This window comes from Macaca nemestrina, chromosome X (assembly GCF_043159975.1).
Source record: "Macaca nemestrina isolate mMacNem1 chromosome X, mMacNem.hap1, whole genome shotgun sequence".
Taxonomy (NCBI): Eukaryota; Metazoa; Chordata; class Mammalia; order Primates; family Cercopithecidae; genus Macaca; species Macaca nemestrina.
The window spans coordinates 50,011,147-50,031,745 of NC_092145.1; the positions used below are offsets into that span (position 1 = coordinate 50,011,147).

Below are 20,599 nucleotides of genomic sequence, written 5' to 3' on the forward strand. Positions count from 1 at the left end.
GAGTTCAATTCCTGGATATCCTTGTTAACTTTCTGTCTGGTAGATCTGTCTAATGTTGACAGTGGAGTGTTGAAGTCTCCCATTATTATTGTAAGGGAGTCTAAGTCTCTTTGTAAGTCTCTAAGGACTTGCTTTATGAATCTGGGTGCTCCTGTATTGGGTGCACATATATTTAGGATAGTTAGCTCTTCCTGTTGAATTGATCCCTTTACCATTATGTAATGGCCTTCTTTGTCTCTTTTGATCTTTGATGGTTTAAAGTCTGTTTTATCAGAGACTAGTATTGCAACCCCTGCTTTTTTTTGTTCTCCATTTGCTTGGTAGATCTTCCTCCATCCCTGTATTTTAAGCCTATGTGTGTCTCTGCATGTGAGATGGGTCTCCTGAATACAGCAAACTGATGGGTCTTGATTCCTTATCCAATTTGCCAGTCTGTGTCTTTTAATTGGACCATTTGTTTAGTCCATTTACCTTTAAGGTTAATATTGTTATGTGTGAATTTGTTCCTGTCATTGTGATATTAGCTGGCTATTTTGTTCGTTTGTTGATGCAGTTTCTTCCTAGCATTGATGGTCTTTACATTTTGGCAAGTTTTTGCAATGGCTGGTACTGGTTGTTCCTTTCCATGTTTAGTGCTTCTTCAGGGTCTCTTGTAAGGCAGGCCTGGTGGTGACAAAATCTCTAAGCATTTGCTTATCTGTAAAGGATTTTATTTCTCCTTCACTTATGAAACTTAGTTTGGCTGGATATGAAATTCTGGGTTGAAAATTCTTTTCTTTAAGAATGTTGAATATTGGCCCCCACTCTCTTCTGGCTTGTAGAGTTTCTGCCGAGAGATCTGCTGTTAGTCTGATGGGCTTCCCTTTGTTGGTAACCTGACCTTTCTCTCTGGCTGCCCTTAAGATTTTTTCCTTCATTTCAACTTTGGTGAATCTGACAATTACGTGTCTTGGAGTTGCGCTTCTCATGGAGTATCTTTGTGGCATTCTCTGTATTTCCTGGATTTGAATGTTGGCCTGCCCTACTAGGTTGGGGAAGTTCTCCTGGATGATATCCTGAAGAGTGTTTTCCAACTTGGTTCCATTTTCCCCCTCACTTTCAGGCACCCCAATCAGACGTAGATTTGGTCTTTTTACATAATCCCATACTTCTTGCAGGCTTTGTTCATTTCTTTTTCTTCTTTTTTCTTTTGATTCCTCTTCTCGCTTCCTTTCATTCATTTGTTCCTCAATCGCTGATACTCTTTCTTCCAGTTGATCTAGTCGGTTACTGAAGCTTGTGCATTTGTCACGTAGTTGTTGTGCCATGGTTTTCATCTCTGTCAGTTCGTTTATGGCCTTCTCTGCATTAATTATTCTGTTTATCAATTCTTCCACTCTTTTTTCAAGATTTTTAGTTTCTTTGCGCTGGGTACATAATTCCTCCTTTAGCTCTGAGAAGTTTGATGGACTGAAGCCTTCTTCTCTCATCTCGTCAAAGTCATTCTCCATCCAGCTTTGATCCATTGCTGGCGATGAGCTGCATTCCTTTGGAGGGGGAGATGAGCTCTTATTTTTTGAGTTTCCAGCTTTTCTGCCCTGCTTTTTCCCCATCTTTGTAGTTTTATCTGTCTGGTCTTTGATGATGGTGACGTACTGATGGGGTTTTGGTGTGGGTGTCCTTCCTGCCTGTTAGTTTTCCTTCTAACAGTCAGGACCCTCAGCTGTAGGTCTGTTGGAGATTGCTTGAGGTCCACTCCAGACCCTGTTTGCCTGGGTGTCAGCAGCAGAAGCTGCAGAAGATAGAATACTGCTGAAGAGCGAGTGTACCTGTCTGATTCTTGCTTTGGAAGCTTCCTCTCAGGGGTGTACTCCACCGTGTAAGGCATGGGTTGTTGGTCTGTCCCTAGTGGGGGATGTCTTCCAGTTAGGCTACTCAGGGGTCAGGGACCCACTTGTGCAGGCAGTCTGTCTGTTCTCAGATCTCAACCTCCATGTTAGGAGATCCACTGCTCTCTTCAAAGCTGTCAGAGAGAGTCGTTTGCATCTGCTGAGGTTTCTGCTGCTTTTTTGTTGTTGTTTAGCTGTGCCCTCTCCCCAGAGGTGGAGTCTACAAAGACTGGCAGGCCTCCTTGAGCTACTGTGAGCTCCACCCAGTTCTATCTTCCCAGGGCTTTGTTTACCTACTTATGCCTCAGCAATGGCGGGCGCCCCTCCCCCAGCCTCCCTGCTGCCTTGTCTTTAGATGGCAGACTGCTGTGCTAGCAATGAGAAAGGTTCCGTGGGCATGGGACCCTTCCGGCCAGATGTGGGGTAAAATCTCCTGGTGTGCTCAGTTTGCTTAAAGAGCAGTATTAGGGTGGGAGTTACCCGATTTTCCAGGTGTTGTGTGTCTCAGTTCCCCTGGCTAGGAAAACGGATTCCCTTCCCCCTTGCGCTTCCCAGGTGAGGCAATGCCTCGCCCTGCTTCAGCTCTCGCTGGTCGGCTGCAACAGCTGACCAGTACCAATTGTCCAGCACTCCCTAGTGAGATGAACCCATTACTTTAGTTGAAAATGTAGAAATCACCTGTCTTCTGTGTCGCTTGCGCTGGGAGCTGAAGACTGGAGCTGTTCCTATTCAGCCATCTTGCTCCACTCCCTCCAGGATCTCTTGTAGGGCAGGCCTGGTGGTGGCAAAATCTCTAAGCATTTGCTTGTCTGTAAAGCATTTTATTTCTCCTTCACTTATGAAATTTAGTTTGACTGGATATGAAATTCTGGGTTGAAAATTCTTTTCTTTAAGAGTGTTGAATATTGGTCCCCACTCTCTTCTGCCTTGGAGAGTTTCTGGCAAGAGATCTGCTCTTAGTCTGATGGGCTTCCCTTTGTGGGTAACCTGACCTTTCTCTCTGGCTGCCCTTAACATTTTCTCCTTCAATTCAACTTTGGTGAATCTGACAATTATGTGCCTTGGAGTTGCGCTTCTCGAGGAGTATCTTTGTGGCGTTCTCTGTATTTCCTGAATTTGATTGTTGGCCTGCCTTACTAGGTTGGGGGAGTTCTCCTGGATGATATCCTGCAGAGTGTTTTCCAACTTGGTTCCATTTTTCCTGTCACTTTCAGGCACACCAATCAGACGTAGATTTGGTCTTTTCACATAATCCCATATTTCTTGGAGGTTTTGTTCATTTCTTTTTACTCTTTTCTCTACATTTCTCTTCTTGCTTCATTTCATTCATTTGATCTTCAATCACTCATATTCTTTCTTCCAGTTGATCGAGTCGGTTACTGAAGCTTGTGTATTTGTCACATAGTTGTCGTGTCATGGTTTTCATCTCTGTCAGTTCTTTTATGGTCTTCTCTGCATTGATTATTCTAGTTATCCATTCATCCATTCTTTTTTCAAGGTTTTTAGTTTCTTTGCGCTGGGTACATAATTCCTCCTTTAGCTCTGAGACGTTTGATGAACTGAAGCCTTCTTCTCTCAACTCGTCAAAGTCATTCTCCGTCCAGCTTGTTCCATTGCTGGCGATGAGCTGTATTCCTTTGGAGGGGGAGATGCGCTCTGAATTTTTGAATTTCCAGCTTTTCTGCACTGCTTTTTCCCCATCTTTGTGGTTTTATCTGCCTTTGGTCTTTGATGATGGTGAAGTACTGACAGGGTTTTGGTGTGGGTGTCCTTTCTGTTTGTTAGTTTTCCTTCCAACAGACAGGACCCTCAGCTGCAGGTCTGTTGGAGTTTGCTTGAGGTTCACTCCAGACCCTGTTTGCCTTCATATCAGCAGCGGATACTGCAGAAGATAGAATATTGCTGAACAGCGAGTGTTACTGTCCGATTCTTGCTCTGGAAGCTTCGTCTCAGGGTGTACCCAGCCGTGTGAGGTGTGAGGTTTTGGTCTGCATCTAGTGGGGGATGTCTTCCAGTTAGGCTACTCATGGGTCAGGAACCCACTTGAACAGGCGGTCTGTGCATTCTCAGATCTCAACCTCCATGCTGGGAGAACCACTGCTGTCTTCAAAGCTGTCAGACAGGGACTTTTACATCTGCAGAGGTTTCTGCTGCTTTTTGTTTAGCTATGCCCTGTCCCCAGAGGTGGAATCTACAGAGGCAGGCAGGCCTCCTTGAGCTGTGGTGGGCTCCACCCAATTCGAGCTTCCTGGTGGCTTTGTTTATCTACTTAAGCCTCAGCAGTGGCGGGCACCCCTCCCCCAGCCTCGCTGCTGCCTTGCAGCTAGATCTCTGACTGCTGTGCTAGCAATGAGGGAGGCTCCCTGGGCATGGGACCCTCTGGGCCAGCTGTGGGATATAATCTCCTGGTGTGCCATTTGCTAAGACCCTTAGTAAAGCACAGTATTAGGGTGGGAGCTACCCTATTTTCCAGGTGTTGTGTGTCTCAATTTCCTTTGGCTAGGAAAAGGAATTCCCTTCCCCCTTGCGCTTCCCAGGTGAGGTGATGCCTCGCCTTGCTTCAGCTCTCGCTGGTTGGGCTGCACCCGTGGACCAGCATCAACTCTCTGACACGCCCCAGTGAGACGAACCCGGTACCTCCTTTGAAAATGCAGAAATCACCTGTCTTTTGTATCGTTCACACTGTGAGCTGGATGCTGGAGCTGTTCCTATTTGGCCGTCTTGGGCGCCACTCCCCGGAATGTCTGATCAGCACATTTTTAATAAACCAAAGTTATGCTAAGGACTGTGATTCCTTAGATATCATTAATTTCTTGAGGTACCCTATAACATGATCATTATTCACTCTGAAGTCTCGTAAATAAGTGAAGCCTAATAACCCTGGCGGAAATAAATGAACAAAATATCAAAAGCTAGTTTCATCATATGTGAAATATGGACAACAACAACTACCTTGCCTTATCTACTTTACAGAGTCTCTCCCCACAATTCCAAGGATTAAATGAAGAAAATGTCCGTAAAAGTGTTTTGCATGCTATAATGTAAAGCATCATTGTGAGATCTGTGATGATGATCCCAGGTCTTTATTTCAACATCCATTTTCTTTACTTATTAATTTTTTATAACTTCCATTTTTATCAGTGGGTCTCCTATTCACTAGATTTATCTGATGAAAGCCATCTGGAATGCATATTTACAAGGTTAGCTTTTCACCCTAGATATATAAGAGGCAAAAATGTATGCCACAGATACTTGAATTCTGTGAGGATATTTTTCTCATACAGGATTACAAAGATTGAAATATGGCTAATTAGGCCCTAGGAAATGGCCTCCTATTATTAATACATTAACTTCCCTTAAGCATACTAAGGTCCTTAAGACAGTGGGGAAATGTTATGTTATAAAGCAATATCTCTATGCTTTGCCTAAAAAAAAAAAAAAACCCGAACAATATACTAAACTCTTAACTAAGCAGATCAAGAGGATAATGGCTGCTATATACTCATTCATATTTTAAATAGATTGCCTTAAATAAAATTTCTCTCAGGGCATTTAACTCTTCATTCATTCCTTTATTCAACATTTATTAAATGCCAATTATACATCAGATACTATGCTAGATGATGGGGCAATTTTTTATGTGTAGGTACATTTCCTACTATCTAGGATATAACAATATGAATATTTCTATGTCTTTGGAATGCTACTTTGTGAACAGAAAGAGACTCTTGACTGGCAAAAGGAGGGAAGTAGAGAATGCTGGTATTTGAGGCAGGGGCCAGATCACAAAGTCCATAGTAATGGAAATGCATTGAAGTGTGTTACATAGTAGAGTGATATGATTTGATTTACATTTTAGAAAGAGCATGGTATATTATGTTTTGTCTGAGAGTCTAACTGTTAAAGAGATACAACAGCAGAGAAGGGAGACATGGAAACATAATGAAAAATCTTATTTTGATTGATTTGAAGATAGATGAGTAGGGGATATTTATTTTTAAAGTAATCCCTGCAGAGGAACACACATCAGTATGATCAAAGATCCCCTGAGTTATATGTGTCTCACAGAACATTTTCTTAGGCTGGAGTGTGAGTGGATGGAGAGGGGCAGGGTTGGGAGAAGTGGTGGGGAGGCAAATCTCCATGTTGTCCCAAGGTGACAGACAATGTAATACAGTTTGCCTGGCATAAATCCCCAGTTCATGCCAGTTGTCCCAGCATAACAGTTAGTAATAACCTTTTTTGTTCTCAAAAGTTTTCTAGTTTGAATTATAAATTATATAAGCACCCTACTTAAAGGTGAAAATTCATTCATCTCATTTTAAAAAGAATAATCCTGGAGATCACAGCTGCTCATCCAGACAGAGCAAAGTGAACCATCCTCTGTATTTATTCCACCATAGAAAAACAGAAATACTCCCAATAAAGAATAACATGAGATGAGTAATTGGTTGTTTATCAAATGTATATCTGACTAGCCTCCAGTTCCTATCCTTAAAAACTGAGCACAATTATTCTGAGGAAATGTTTCTAAAACATTCACAGCTCCTAACTGGTATTTGCCTAACAACTGTACATAATCAAGTTAAAACCATCACAACAGTAGTGTTCAGTAATTAGGAGAGGGATTCAAATGGACCAACTTTTACAGAAAATGGCAATTTACAGCCTAGCTTCTGGTTGTAGAAGAGAGTGAGGAGACCAATGAATGCAATATCTTTTCTTGGTTATCTGTAGACCAGGCCAGTTAAGTGCCAACTGTTGGTTAGTACTAAAATTATAATTGGTTTCAAAGATAAATGAAAATCAACTCATTCTGGTTATCCACTTTATGTCAAAGAAACTATAGAAATCATTTTCTAAATTGCCAATAACAATATAATTATAAAATTATCCTACCATCAAGCAAGTGATGTATTTGGAATCCATACTAGGAATGAAGTGGGAAGACACAAAACAATCTTCTACAAAACTAAGTAGGAGAAAAACCATTCCTGTGAGCATATTTTAAAAATACATTACAATTAAAACTAATTTATGCTGATAACATATCATGCTAGGAATTCCCTTGTAGCCAATTTTTTATAATAAAAATACAAGCTTGCATCTCAAGTTACAAATCTCAACTGACTCTAATAAGGAGTGAATTCCCAAAGATTAGTACCCCTTTTATGTAACAGGACACAAAGCAAATCAAGACAAAATGATAACAAGATGCTATCAGGTTGTGTTATATTAAACTAAACTGTGGATAAGAGAGAGATGCAAAAAAACCCTCTGATAAATCCAAACACAATAAAATGCAGGATTTGTCCTAATTAAGGAGTAATTTCAAAGAACTAAAGTCATTGACTGAGAGATTGAGGGATGTAAGCCTTCCACTATTTTTAAGCATAAATTAGACCATTACTGAGCAGGCCTCCTCACAGACTGTGGTTATTGGTCTGTCTCTCCTTTTTCTTCTCCAGTGGTCAAACTGGCTTGTTCTTATAAACCTGAAGAGGTTAAGTTGTAAATTATAAAGATGAATTCACTAGTAGGCATACACTATCTCTGCTCACTGCAACCTCTGCCTCCTGGGTTCAAGCAATTCTCCTGCCTCAGCCTCCTTAGTTGCTGGGATTACAGGCATGTGCCACCATGCCCAGCTAATTTTGTATTTTTAGTAGAGACGGTGTTTCTCCATGTTGGTCAGGCTGGTCTCAAACTCCTGACCTCAGGTGATCCACCCGCCTCAGTCTCCCAAAGTGCTGGGATTACAGGCGTGAGCCACTGCGCCCAGCCCAATTACCCATTTTCTATAGACTCAAAGTATAATGTAAGCCAATCACTTTCTGTTTTGTAAATTAACCTAAATTCTTTAGAAGCTGAATGAGTCTTAAGTGTTTAAAGTATATAAATGCCAAGCCTGTTATTCCCTCATTTGAAAAGAAATATTTATTAAATTATATGTAATGATGAAATAATTACACAATGGAACTACATGTTTCACTTACAGTACAATTTTATATGTTTCATAGTAAAGAAATGGTCGTGTGATTGCATAAATAAAATTCAACAGAACTGTCTACTCATAATCATTAAGTTAGATACATTTTTTAGAAAATGCACATAGGGAGGCCAGGTGTGGTGGCTCACGCCTGTAATCTCAGCACTTTGGGAGGCCGAGGTGGGTGGATCACGAGGTCAGTGAGTTGAGATTGCACCACTGCGCTCCGGCCTGGGCAACAGGGTAAGACTCTGTCTCAAAAAAAAGAAAAAAAAATGCACATAGGGAAAGTTTTTATGAAGTACATGTAGGTTAACAATATCTTATTACAGGTCCAAAACAGCAGCAAAAAAATTCTTTATCATGAATTTTGAGTAACACTCTTCCTTGGCAAATGAACTAATATCCATGGTGTTAAGTAAACATTATATCAGGAAGTGCATATAAGTGCATACACATATATAGTGAAATATATATCATCCATTCTGAAATTCAAAAGTATGGTTGACTTGAAAATCACAAGGAGTCCTAATTAGAGATCATGTGGTTCATCCTGCTTCTTCCTCTCCAATTCCCATTTTATACAAAGAAAAATGAGGTCCAGGGAGGTAAAACACTTTCCTTGAGATTCTATAATAGAATCATTATTCTATTATATAATTATATATTATATGTATTATATATATTATATATAAAACAATTATATAATATATATATAAAATAAACATTTCTTTTCAAATTAGGGAATCACAGACTTGGCATTTGTATACTTTAAACAATTAAGACTCCTTCAGCTTCTAAGGGAAGAATATATTTTATATGTATATTAAATAATCATTATTCACAATCTCGACTCATCGCAACCTCTGCCTCCCTGGTTCAAGGGATTCTCCTGCCTCAGCCTCCTGAGTTGCTGGGATTACAGGTGCACACCACCATGCCTGGCTAGTTTTTGTATTTTTAGTTGAGATGGGGTTTCATCATGTTGGTCAGGCTGGTCACAAACTCTTGACCTCGTGATCCACTCACCTCGGCCTCCCAAAGTGCTGGGATTACAGGCACAGCCAGTTTGAAATCTCATGTCTCCTAAATCCCATGTTCATTATATGAACACATAGGCAGGATGAAATTTAGTCATGCTAGGAAAATGTCCAAATTTATAAAGCCACAATAAGACAGTATATTTATCTCCTGCCTTCAAATTAACATTTTTCAAACTAGAGTTTTGGTAGGGTAGGACTTTTCTATAATATTTTTGTGTGTGTGTGTTTCAAACTTCACGTTTGAACTAAAATAAATTAAGAAAATAGATTTTGGATATTCTAGGTGATCACCTCATGACGATACTATTGCATTATTTAAGTGTCAGCTTTTACACGTTTGTTTATTATTATATTGTCACAAAGCAGTACTGTATATAAATGTATACATATAAATATATATAAATGATGCCTTCATGTCACATGAGAACAAAAATACATCATGGCACACTGTAATCTAAGTGGTGGAGACATAAAAGCACCTCATAGCACACAGAAATCCAGCCATGTACAACTCAAACAAACCCGTACTTTTCAGTAGTACACAGTCACATTCCAAACAATGACTTTTTTCAGTAAAACAAATATAATTAAAATTAATTTTAAATTTATTAGTTTTGTGGTTTTATTTATATTTCATTTGTAAGTTTGTTTTTGTATAAAAGCAATAAATTCAAGAAATTTAAAATAGTTCAATACCTGTTCAGAATTTTATAAAATGTATAATAAACCTAATTTAGACCACAATCGGGGAATCACAGGAAATTTTACTCCTTTGATGGTGTAATTTGTTAACTGGTTTCTTTTCTGAATGGACTGCATCCTATTATGATTTGATGTTGGTGGAGAAAAGTATGAGGAAGCAAGGAAATATCCTAGTCTGGAAAAAGTTAAATCTAAGGTTGAATTGTATTTCAGTAATAATATTATGGGGAAAAGAAAGGAGGAAATGTCTACCTGGTGAAAGCCTTTGCTCTTTCTAGGTTCTATCCTCTCTCTTCATACCTCCCTCTGGCCTGCAGACTCTGGACAAAAAGTCTGAAGGGATTTGTCTTCAAATCTGATTTCAGTCTCATATTTCACTTACTTAATAGTTCCTCTAATTGGACATCTTACCATCAACTTAATATGAGAATGTCAGAAACCAAACTATTTCCCCTCCCAAGTCTTTGATCTCTTCAGACATTTTTTTTAGTATCACTGGTATAATCACTGTCCTTGTCACTCAAATCTGAGATTTAGTAAATGCTGTTGCTCCTTTCTCTAAAATACCTATTGCAGTCATAGCCTCTTTTCTGTTCTCATTGTTACTACTATAGTTTATACATTTATTTTCTCATACCTGGATTTTAAAAAATAATCAATTACTTATGGTATGATGTACTATGTTGTAAGTACTGTCCTGGTGATTATGACAACAAACTCTGTGTACTGTCTGCCTGACCTTTAATCTCAGTTCTGCTCCTTATAAACAGAGGATTCTTGGCAAGTTAATTAACCACTCTGTACCTTAGTTTCTCTCATATAGATAATGAAGACAATAATAACAGTGCCTACCTTATAAGGTTATTGTAAGAATTGAATGCATTAAAGTATACTGACTACATGATACAGGCCATATACAACAAACCCATGGCTAACTAAATCATACTAAATGGGGGAAAACTGAATGCTTTCCCTTTAAGTTATGGAATAAGACAAGGATGCCCACTTTTACCACTTTTATTCAACATAGCTATAGAAGTCCAAGCCAGAGCAATTAGAAAATAGAAAGAAATAAAGGGCATCCACATTTGAAAGGAAGAAGGCAAATTATTCTTGTTTTTAAATTATATGACCTTATATTAAAAAAAAAAAAACCTAAAGACTCTACCAAAAAGTCTGTTAGAACTGATAAACAAATTCAGTAAAGTTGTGGGAAACAAAGTCAACATACAAATTCAGTAGCATTTGTGTATGCCAACAGTAAACAATCTGAAAAATAAACCAAGGAAGCAAACCTATTTACAATAGCTACAAAATAATTGCCTAAGAATAAATTTAACCAAAGAAGTGAAAGATCTTTACAATGAAAGCTATGAAAAATTGATTAAAAATTAAAAAAGAACACACAAAAAATAGACAGCTACCCCATGTCCATGTATTGGAGGACTGAATGTGTTAAAATGTCCATACTACCCAAAACAGTCTACAGATTCAATATAATCTCTATCAAATTACTAATGATATTCTTCACAGAAAAAGAAAAAATAATCCTAAAATTTATATGGAACCACAAAAGACCCAGAATAGTCAAAGCAGGCCTGAATAAAATGAGCAAAGCTAGAGGTATCATAGTCCTTGACTTCAAATTATACTACAAAACTATAGTAACCAAAACAGCATGGTACTGGCATAAAAATAGACACACACACTAAAGAAACAGAATAGGGAACCCCAAAATAAATTGACACAGCTACAGGCAACTTATTTCCAACAAAGGCACCAAAAATAGACATTGAGGAAAGGATAGTCTATTCAAAAAACGGTGCTGGCAAAACTGGATATCCATATGCAAAAGAATAAAATTAGGTCCCTACCTCTAGCCAAATACAAAAACCAAATGAAAACAGATTAAACACAAATGTGGGACCTGAAACTATGCAACTGCTAGAAGAAAACATTGGGGAAATGCTTTAGGACATTGGTCTGGGAAAGGAATTCCTGAGTAAGACCTCAAAAACACAGGCAACCACAGCAAAAATGGATGAATGAGATTATATTACACTAAGAAGCTTCTGCACAGCAAAAGAAATAATTGACAATGTAGAGACAACCTACAAAATGGAAAAAAAGGTAAACTATTCCACTGAATAGGAATTAATAATCAGACTATATAAAGGACTCAAGCAACACAATAGCAAAATAACACAAATAATCTAATCTATAAATGGACAAAAAAAAAATCCGAATAGACATATTTCAAAAAAAGACATATAAATGGCCAACAGGTATATGAAAAAAATTTCTACATCACCAATCATTAGATAAAGGCAAATTAAAACCACAATGAGACATAATCCCACCACAGTTAAAATGGGCTTTATAAAAACGACAATAACAGATGCTGGTGAGAATGTGGAGAAAGGGCAATGCTTGTATACTGTTGGTAGGAATGTCAATTAGTACAGCCATTATGGAAAACAGTATGGCAGTTCCTGCAGAAACTAAAAATAGAGCTACCATATGATCTAGCAATCTCATTACTGGGCAGATGTTCAAAAGAAAGGACATCAGCATATCAAAGAAATACGTGTATACACCCATGTTTATTGCAGCACTTTTCTCAATAGCCAAGCTATGGAATCAACCTAAGTGTCTATCAAGAGATGAACAGGAGGAAGGGCGGAGCAAGATGGCCAAATAGGAACAGCTCCAGTCTCCAACTCCCAGTGCGAACGACACAGAAGACAGGTGATTTCTGCATTTTCAACTGAGGTACTGGGATCATCTCACTAGGGAGTGCCGGACAATCGGTGCTGGTCAGCTGCTGCAGCCCGACCAGCGAGAGCTGAAGCAGGGTGAGGCATCGCCTCACCTGGGAAGCGCAAGGGGGAATGGAATCCCTTTTCCTAGCCAGGGGAACTGAGACACACAACACCTGGAAAATCGGGTAACTCCCACCCCAATACTGCACTTTAAGCTAACGGGCACACCAGGAGATTATATCCCACACCTAGCCAGGAGGGTCCCAAGCCCACGGAGCCTCCCTCATTGCTGGCATAGCAGTCTGTGATCTACCCGCAAGGCAGCAGAGAGGCTGGGGGAGGGGCGCCCGCCATTGCTGAGGCTTAAGTAGGTAAACAAACCCGCTGGGAAGCTCGAACTGGGTGGAGCTCACAGCAGCTCAAGGAAACCTGCCTGTCTCTGTAGACTCCACCTCTGGGGACAGGGCACAGTAAACAATAACAAATGCAGCCGAAACCTCTGCAGACGCAAACGAATCTGTCTGACAGCTTTGAAGAGAGCAGTGGATCTCCCAACACGGTGGCTGAGAGCTGAGAAGGGACAGACTGCCTGCTCAAGTGGGACCCTGACCCCTGAGTAGCCTAACTGGGAGATATCCCCCACTAGGGGAAGTCTGACACCCCACACCTCACGGGGTGGAGTACACCCTTGAGAGGAAGCTTCCAAAGCAAGAATCAGACAGGTACCCTTGCTGTTCAGCAATATTCTATATTCTGCAGCCTCTGCTTCTGATACCCAGGCAAACAGGGTCTGGAGTGGACCTCAAGCAATCTCCAACAGACCTACAGCTGAGGGTCCTGACTGTTAGAAGGAAAACTATCAAACAGGAAGGACACCTACACCAAATCCCCATCAGTACGTCACCATCACAAAGACCAGAGGCAGATAAAACCACAAAGATGGGGAAAAAGCAGGGCAGAAAAGCTGGAAATTCAAAAAATAAGAGCGCATCTCCCCCGGCAAAGGAGCGCAGCTGATCGCCAGCAACGGATCAAAGCTGGAGGGAGAATGACTTTGACGAGATGAGAGAAGAAGGCTTCAGTCCATCAAACTTCTCAGAGCTAAAGGAGGAACTACGTACCCAGCGCAAAGAAACTAAAATCTTGAAAAAAAAGTGGAAGAATTGATGGCCAGAGTAATTAATGCAGAGAAGGTCATAAACGAAATGAAAGAGATGAAAACCATGACACGAGAAATACGTGACAAATGCACAAGCTTCAGTAACCGACTCAATCAACTGGAAGAAAGAGTATCAGCGATTGAGGATCAAATGAATGAAATGAAGTGAGAAGAGAAACCAAAAGAAAAAAGAAGAAAAAGAAATGAACAAAGCCTGCAAGAAGTATGGGATTATGTAAAAAGACCAAATCTACATCTGATTGGGGTGCCTGAAAGTGAGGGGGAAAATGGAACCAAGTTGGAAAACACTCTTCAGGATATCATCCAGGAGAACTTCCCCAACCTATTAGGGCAGGCCAACATTCAAATCCAGGAAATACAGAGAACGCCACAAAGATACTCCTCGAGAAGAGCAACACCAAGACACATAATTGCCTGATTCACCAAAGTTGAAATGAAGGAAAAAATCTTAAGGGCGGCCAGAGAGAAAGGTCGGGTTACCCACAAAGGGAAGCCCATCAGAGTAACAGAAGATCTCTCGGCAGAAACTCTACAAGCCAGAAGAGAGTGGGGGCCAATATTCAACATTTTTAAAGAAAAGAATTTTCAACCCAGAATTTCATATCCAGCCAAACTAAGTTTCATAAGTGAAGGAGAAATAAAATCCTCTACAGATAAGCAAATGCTTAGAGATTTTGTCACCACTAGGCCTGCCTTACAAGAGACCCTGAAGGAAGCACTAAACATGGAAAGGAACCACCGGTACAAGCCATTGCAAAAACATGCCAAAATGTAAAGATCATTGAGGCTAGGAAGAAACTGCATCAACTAACGAGCAAAATAACCAGTTAATATCATAATGGCAGGATCAAGTTCACACATAACAATATTAACATTAAATGTAAATGGACTAAAGGCTCCAATTAAAAGACACAGACTGGCAAACTGGATAAAGAGTCAAGACCCATCAGTCTGCTGTATTCAGGAGACCCATCTCACATGCAGAGACATACATAGGCTCAAAATAAAGGGATGGAGGAAGATTTACCAAGCAAATGGAGAACAAAAAAAAGCAGGGGTTGCAATACTAGTCTCTGATAAAACAGACTTTAAACCATCAAAGATCAAAAGAGACAAAGAAGGCCATTACATAATGGTAAAGGGATCAATTCAACAGGAAGAGTTAACTATCCTAAATATATATGCACCCAATACAGGAGCACCCAGATTCATAAAGCAAGTTCTTAGAGACTTACAAAGAGACTTAGACTCCCATACAATAATAATGGGAGACTTCAACACCCCACTGTCAACATTAGACAGATCAACGAGACAGAAAGTTAACAAGGATATCCAGGAATTGAACTCATCTCTGCAGCAAGCAGACCTAATAGACATCTATAGAACTCTCCACCCCAAATCAACAGAATATACATTCTTCTCAGCACCACATCACACTTACTCCAAAATTGACCACGTAATTGGAAGTAAAGCACTCCTCAGCAAATGTACGAGAACAGAAATTATAACAAACTGTCTCTCAGACCGCAGTGCACTCAAACTAGAACTCAGGACTAAGAAACTCAATCAAATCCGCTCAACTACATGGAAACTGAACAACCTGCTCCTGAATGACTACTGGGTACATAACGAAATGAAGGCAGAAATAAAGAAGTTCTTTGAAACCAATGAGAACAAAGATACAACATACCAGAATCTCTGGGACACATTTAAAGCAGTGTGTAGAGGGAAATTTATAGCACTAAATGCCCACAAGAGAAAGCATGAAAGATCTAAAATTGACACTCTAACATCACAATTAAAAGAACTAGAGAAGCAAGAACAAACACATTCAAAAGCTAGCAGAAGGCAAGAAATAACTAAGATCAGAGCAGAACTGAAGGAGATAGAGACACAAAACACCCTCCAAAAAATCAATGAATCCAGGAGCTGGTTTTTTGAAAAGATCAACAAAATTGACAGACCGCTAGCAAGACTAATAAAGAAGAAAAGAGAGAAGAATCAAATTGATGCAATATAAAATGATAAAGGGGATATCACCACCGACCCCACAGAAATACAAATTACCTTCAGAGAATAATATAAACACCGCTATGCAAATAAACTGGAAAATCTAGAAGAAATGGATAATTTCCTGGACGCTTACACTCTTCCAAGACTAAACCAGGAAGAAGTTGAATCCCTGAATAGACCAATCGCAGGCTCTGAAATTGAGGCAATAATTAATAGCCTACCAACCAAAAAAAGTCCAGGACCAGATGGATTCACAGCTGAATTCTACCAGAGGTACAAGGAGGAGCTGGTACCATTCCTTCTGAAACTATTCCAATCAATAGAAAAAGAGGGAATCCTCCCTAACTCATTTTATGAGGCCAACATCATCCTGATACCAAAGCCTGGCAGAGACACAACAAAAAAAGAGAATTTTAGACCAATATCCCTGATGAACATCGATGCAAAAATCCTCAATAAAATACTGGCAAACCGGATTCAGCAACACATCAAAAAGCTTATCCACCATGATCAAGTGGGCTTCATCCCTGGGATGCAAGGCTGGTTCAACATTCACAAATCAATAAACATAATCCAGCATATAAACAGAACCAAAGACAAGAACCACATGATTATCTCAATAGATGCAGAAAAGGCTTTTGACAAAATTCAACAGCCCTTCATGCTAAAAGCGCTCAATAAATTCGGTATTGATGGAACGTACCTCAAAATCATCAGAGCTATTTATGACAAACCCACAGCCAATATCATACTGAACGGGCAAAAACTGGAAAAATTCCCTTTGAAAACTGGCACAAGACAGGGATGCCCTCTCTCACCACTCCTATTCAACATAGTGTTGGAAGTTCTGGCTAGGGCAATTAGGCAAGAGAAAGAAATCAAGGGTATTCAGTTAGGAAAAGAAGAAGTCAAATTGTCCCTCTTTGCAGATGACATGATTGTATATTTAGAAAACCCCATTGTCTCAGCCCAAAATCTCCTTAAGCTGATAAGCAACTTCAGCAAAGTCTCAGGATACAAAATTAATGTGCAAAAATCACAAGCATTCTTATACACCAGTAACAGACAAACAGAGAGCCAAATCAGGAATGAACTTCCATTCACAATTGCTTCAAAGAGAATAAAATACCCAGGAATCCAACTTACAAGGGATGTAAAGGACCTCTTCAAGGAGAACTACAAACCACTGCTCAGTGAAATAAAAGAGGACACAAACAAATGGAAGAACATACCATGCTCATGGATAGGAAGAATCAATATCGTGAAAATGGCCATACTGCCCACGGTAATTTATAGATTCAATGCCATCCCCATCAAGCTACCAATGAGTTTCTTCACAGAATTAGAAAAAACTGCTTTAAAGTTCATATGGAACCAAAAAAGAGCCCGCATCTCCAAGACAATCCTAAGTCAAAAGAACAAAGCTGGAGGCATCACGCTACCTGACTTCAAACTATACTACAAGGCTACAGTAACCAAAACAGCATGGTACTGGTACCAAAACAGAGATATAGACCAATGGAACAGAACGGAATCCTCAGAAATAATACCACACGTCTACAGCCATCTGATCTTTGATAAACCTGAGAAAAACATTATATGGGGAAAGGATTCCCTATTTAATAAATGGTGCTGGGAAAATTGGCTAGCCATAAGTAGAAAGCTGAAACTGGATCCTTTCCTTACTCCTTATATGAAAAATTAATTCAAGATGAATTAGAGACTTAAATGTTAGACCTAATACCATAGAAATACTAAAGGAAAACCTAGGTAGTACCATTCAGGACATAGGCATGGGCAAAGACTTCATGTCTAAAACACCAAAAGCAATGGCAGCAAAAGCCAAAATTGACAAATGGGATCTCATTAAACTAAAGAGCTTCTGCACAGCAAAAGAAACTACCATCAGAGTGAACAGGCAACCTACAGAATGGGAGAAAATTTTTGCAATCTACTCATCTGACAAAGGGCTAATATCCAGAACCTACAAAGAACTCAAACAAATTTACAAGAAAAAAAACAAACAACCCCATCAAAAAGTGGTCAAAGGATATGAACAGACATTTCTCAAAAGAAGACATTCATGCAGCCAACAGACACATGAAAAAATGCTCGTCATCACTGGCCATCAGAGAAATGCAAATCAAAACCACAATGAGATACCATCTCACACCAGTTAGAATGGCGATCGTTAAAAAGTCAGGAAACAACAGGTGCTGGAGAGGATGTGGAGAAATAGGAACACTTTTACACTGTTGGTGGGACTGTAAACTAGTTCAACCATTATGGAAAACAGTATGGCGATTCCTCAGGAATCTAGAACTAGATGTACCATATGACCCAGCCATCCCATTACTGGGTATATACCCAAAGGATTATAAATCATGCTGCTCTAAAGACACATGCACACGTATGTTTATTGCGGCACTATTCACAATAGCAAAGACTTGGAATCAACCCAAATGTCCATCAGTGACAGACTGGATTAAGAAAATGTGGCACATATACACCATGGATTACTATGCAGCCATCAAAAAGGATGAGTTTGTGTCCTTTGTAGGGACATGGATGCAGCTGGAAACCATCATTCTTAGCAAACTATCACAAGAACAGAAAACCAAACACCGCATGTTCTCACTCATAGGTGGGAACTGAACAATGAGATCACTTGGACTCGGGAAGGGGAACATCACACACCGGGGCCTATCATGGGGAGGGGGAAGGGGGGGGATTGCATTGGGAGTTATACCTGATGTAAATGTTGAGTTGATGGGTGCTGACGAGTTGATGGTTGCAGCACACCAACACGGCACAAGTATACATATGTAACAAACCTGCACGTTATGCACATGTACCCTAGAACTCAAAGTATAATAATAAAATTTTAAAAAAAAGAGATGAACAGAAGATGAGTAGATAATATGGTATATATTTAAAATGGAATATTATTCAACCATAAAATGAATGAGATCCTGTCATTTGTAACAAAATGAATACCACTGGAAGACATTATGTTTAGTGAAATAAGCCAGGCACAGAAAGACAAATATCGTATGTTCTCACTCATATATAGACGTTAAAACATGATTTCATGTAGATAGAGAATAGAATGATGGTTACCAGAGGCTCAGAAGGGTAGTGGGAGGAGAGGATAAAGAGGGGTTGGTTAATGGGTACAAAAATATAGTTAGATAGTAGGAATAAGATCTAGTGTTTGGTACAAAAATAGAGTAACTATAGTTAACAATATTTTGTTGTATATTTCAAAATAATGTTCCCAATACAAATAAATGATAAGTATTTGAGATGATGGATATCCCAGTTTCCCTGATTTGATCATTACACACTTGTATCGAAATATCACTTATACCCCGTAAATATGTACAGCTATTATGTACACATACAAATTAAATATAAAAAAGTATATGGGCTAACACATAATAAATAGACAACAATAAATGTTGTCTATTATCATATAACATCTCCTATCAAATCTCCCCAAAGCAAACAGCTTCTGCGTAGTGCTCTCTCTGTTTAGTGTGTGAGCAAGCCTATGTACGTTTTACTTTATGAACATGAATGGATTTTGCCTCTCTGTGTTTGGTTTAATAACTGCATGTTTTCAGCATTATAACCAAGAGGAAAGATAGATACAAGGGGAAGAGAGTGTTGAGAGGAATGGCAGAAAGAAGCTGTCTGATGAAGCAGCACAGTGGGGAATAAAACTTGAAAAGAATAATAGAAAAATGTACATTTAGGAGTCAGAGAGATCTTAGTTCAACTTCCAAATTTAATATTCCTAGCTGTGTGACCTTGTGCAAGTAACTTACTAACTCTGTCTCCACTTTCTCATTTGTAAATTGAGAATACTAACAGTATCAAACTTACAGGGTTGTTGTAAAGTAATCCATATAAAAACACTTAGAATGATAAAATATTAGCTCTATGGGGGTAGGGACTTTTCTCTGACTTGTTCATTACTCTGTCACTTCCTAGACTAGCATTTGGTCCACAGTAGGCACTCAATAAATTGAGATTCCTGAATAACATTCCTGGCCATAGTGGGCACATAGTAAATGATAGCTAATATGATAATTCATCTCCCTATTACCTCTGCACCTGTTGTATTTTATCAATTCTGTAGAGTGAATTGGAACCCAGAGAATCCACACTACAGCCTCAGAGAAAGAGATATTGATCTATATTGTCAAATCAATAAAGAAGCCAATCAATACAAAGGAGACCTTTGTATGTTAGCTGTCTGTAAGTCCCTAATTTCATTTTCATTCATTTTCTAACAGTGTTTTCTCTCTTTCACTAGAAAAAGTCAATATTAAAGTCAGGCCTGAGGAAATGTTTTTGTGGACATTGTGACAAAATCAAGACAAGATGACTATATTTCTTTGATTCAGAGTAGAGAGAGCTATGGAACAGAGTCACAAAACTTGGTTGAAATATTGGTTCTGTTACAAGCTACTTTTTTAACTTGGCTGATTCATTATCCCTCTTTAGGCCTCAGTTTCCTCATCTCTTTCTCACAGGAGAAAAACACAAGTCATATCCTCATTTTGAGCAGGTATGTTATATGAAAACAATTTACTCTCAAGCTCTCAAAGTCTGAAATTCTCTCTGACTACAACTGCCTATCTTTGTAAGTCCCTTAACCCCATTTCCCTTGAATCAAAAAGTGTGGTGTAAAATACAGTGCTTCTCAACAGTTTTAGCAACAAAGGAGCATTTTATTTTTCCCCATGTTCTCCCAAGCTGAAAAGAGTATCTCCCAGATCAACTGCATTGATGATATAAAATTCATTTTCCTCATTTCTATTCATCAAAGACATATATAGTTGCCAATCAGTATCCTATCAGCATGAGATAGCCAGTATTACCAAAATGAGTTGATATAATTTCAGGCAAAAGCAAAGGAACTTGACATTTTAGTCAGGTTGTGTAATTTATCACGAGTAAATTAATGCTGTTAGGCTTCTTTCAAACATTGAAAATGACTCACAGATTCTCATTATTACCTTCACAGATGCCCC

The 20,599-nt window shown here is 39.1% G+C and overlaps 1 protein-coding gene across 2 annotated transcripts in view; it reads right to left on the reverse strand.

Moving 5' to 3' along the window:
• The window catches only part of LOC105499700 (interleukin 1 receptor accessory protein like 2), a 1,280,649-nt gene that overhangs the window by 393,915 nt on the left and 866,135 nt on the right, over nucleotides 1-20,599 (reverse strand). The gene's annotated exons all lie outside the window — the stretch shown is intronic.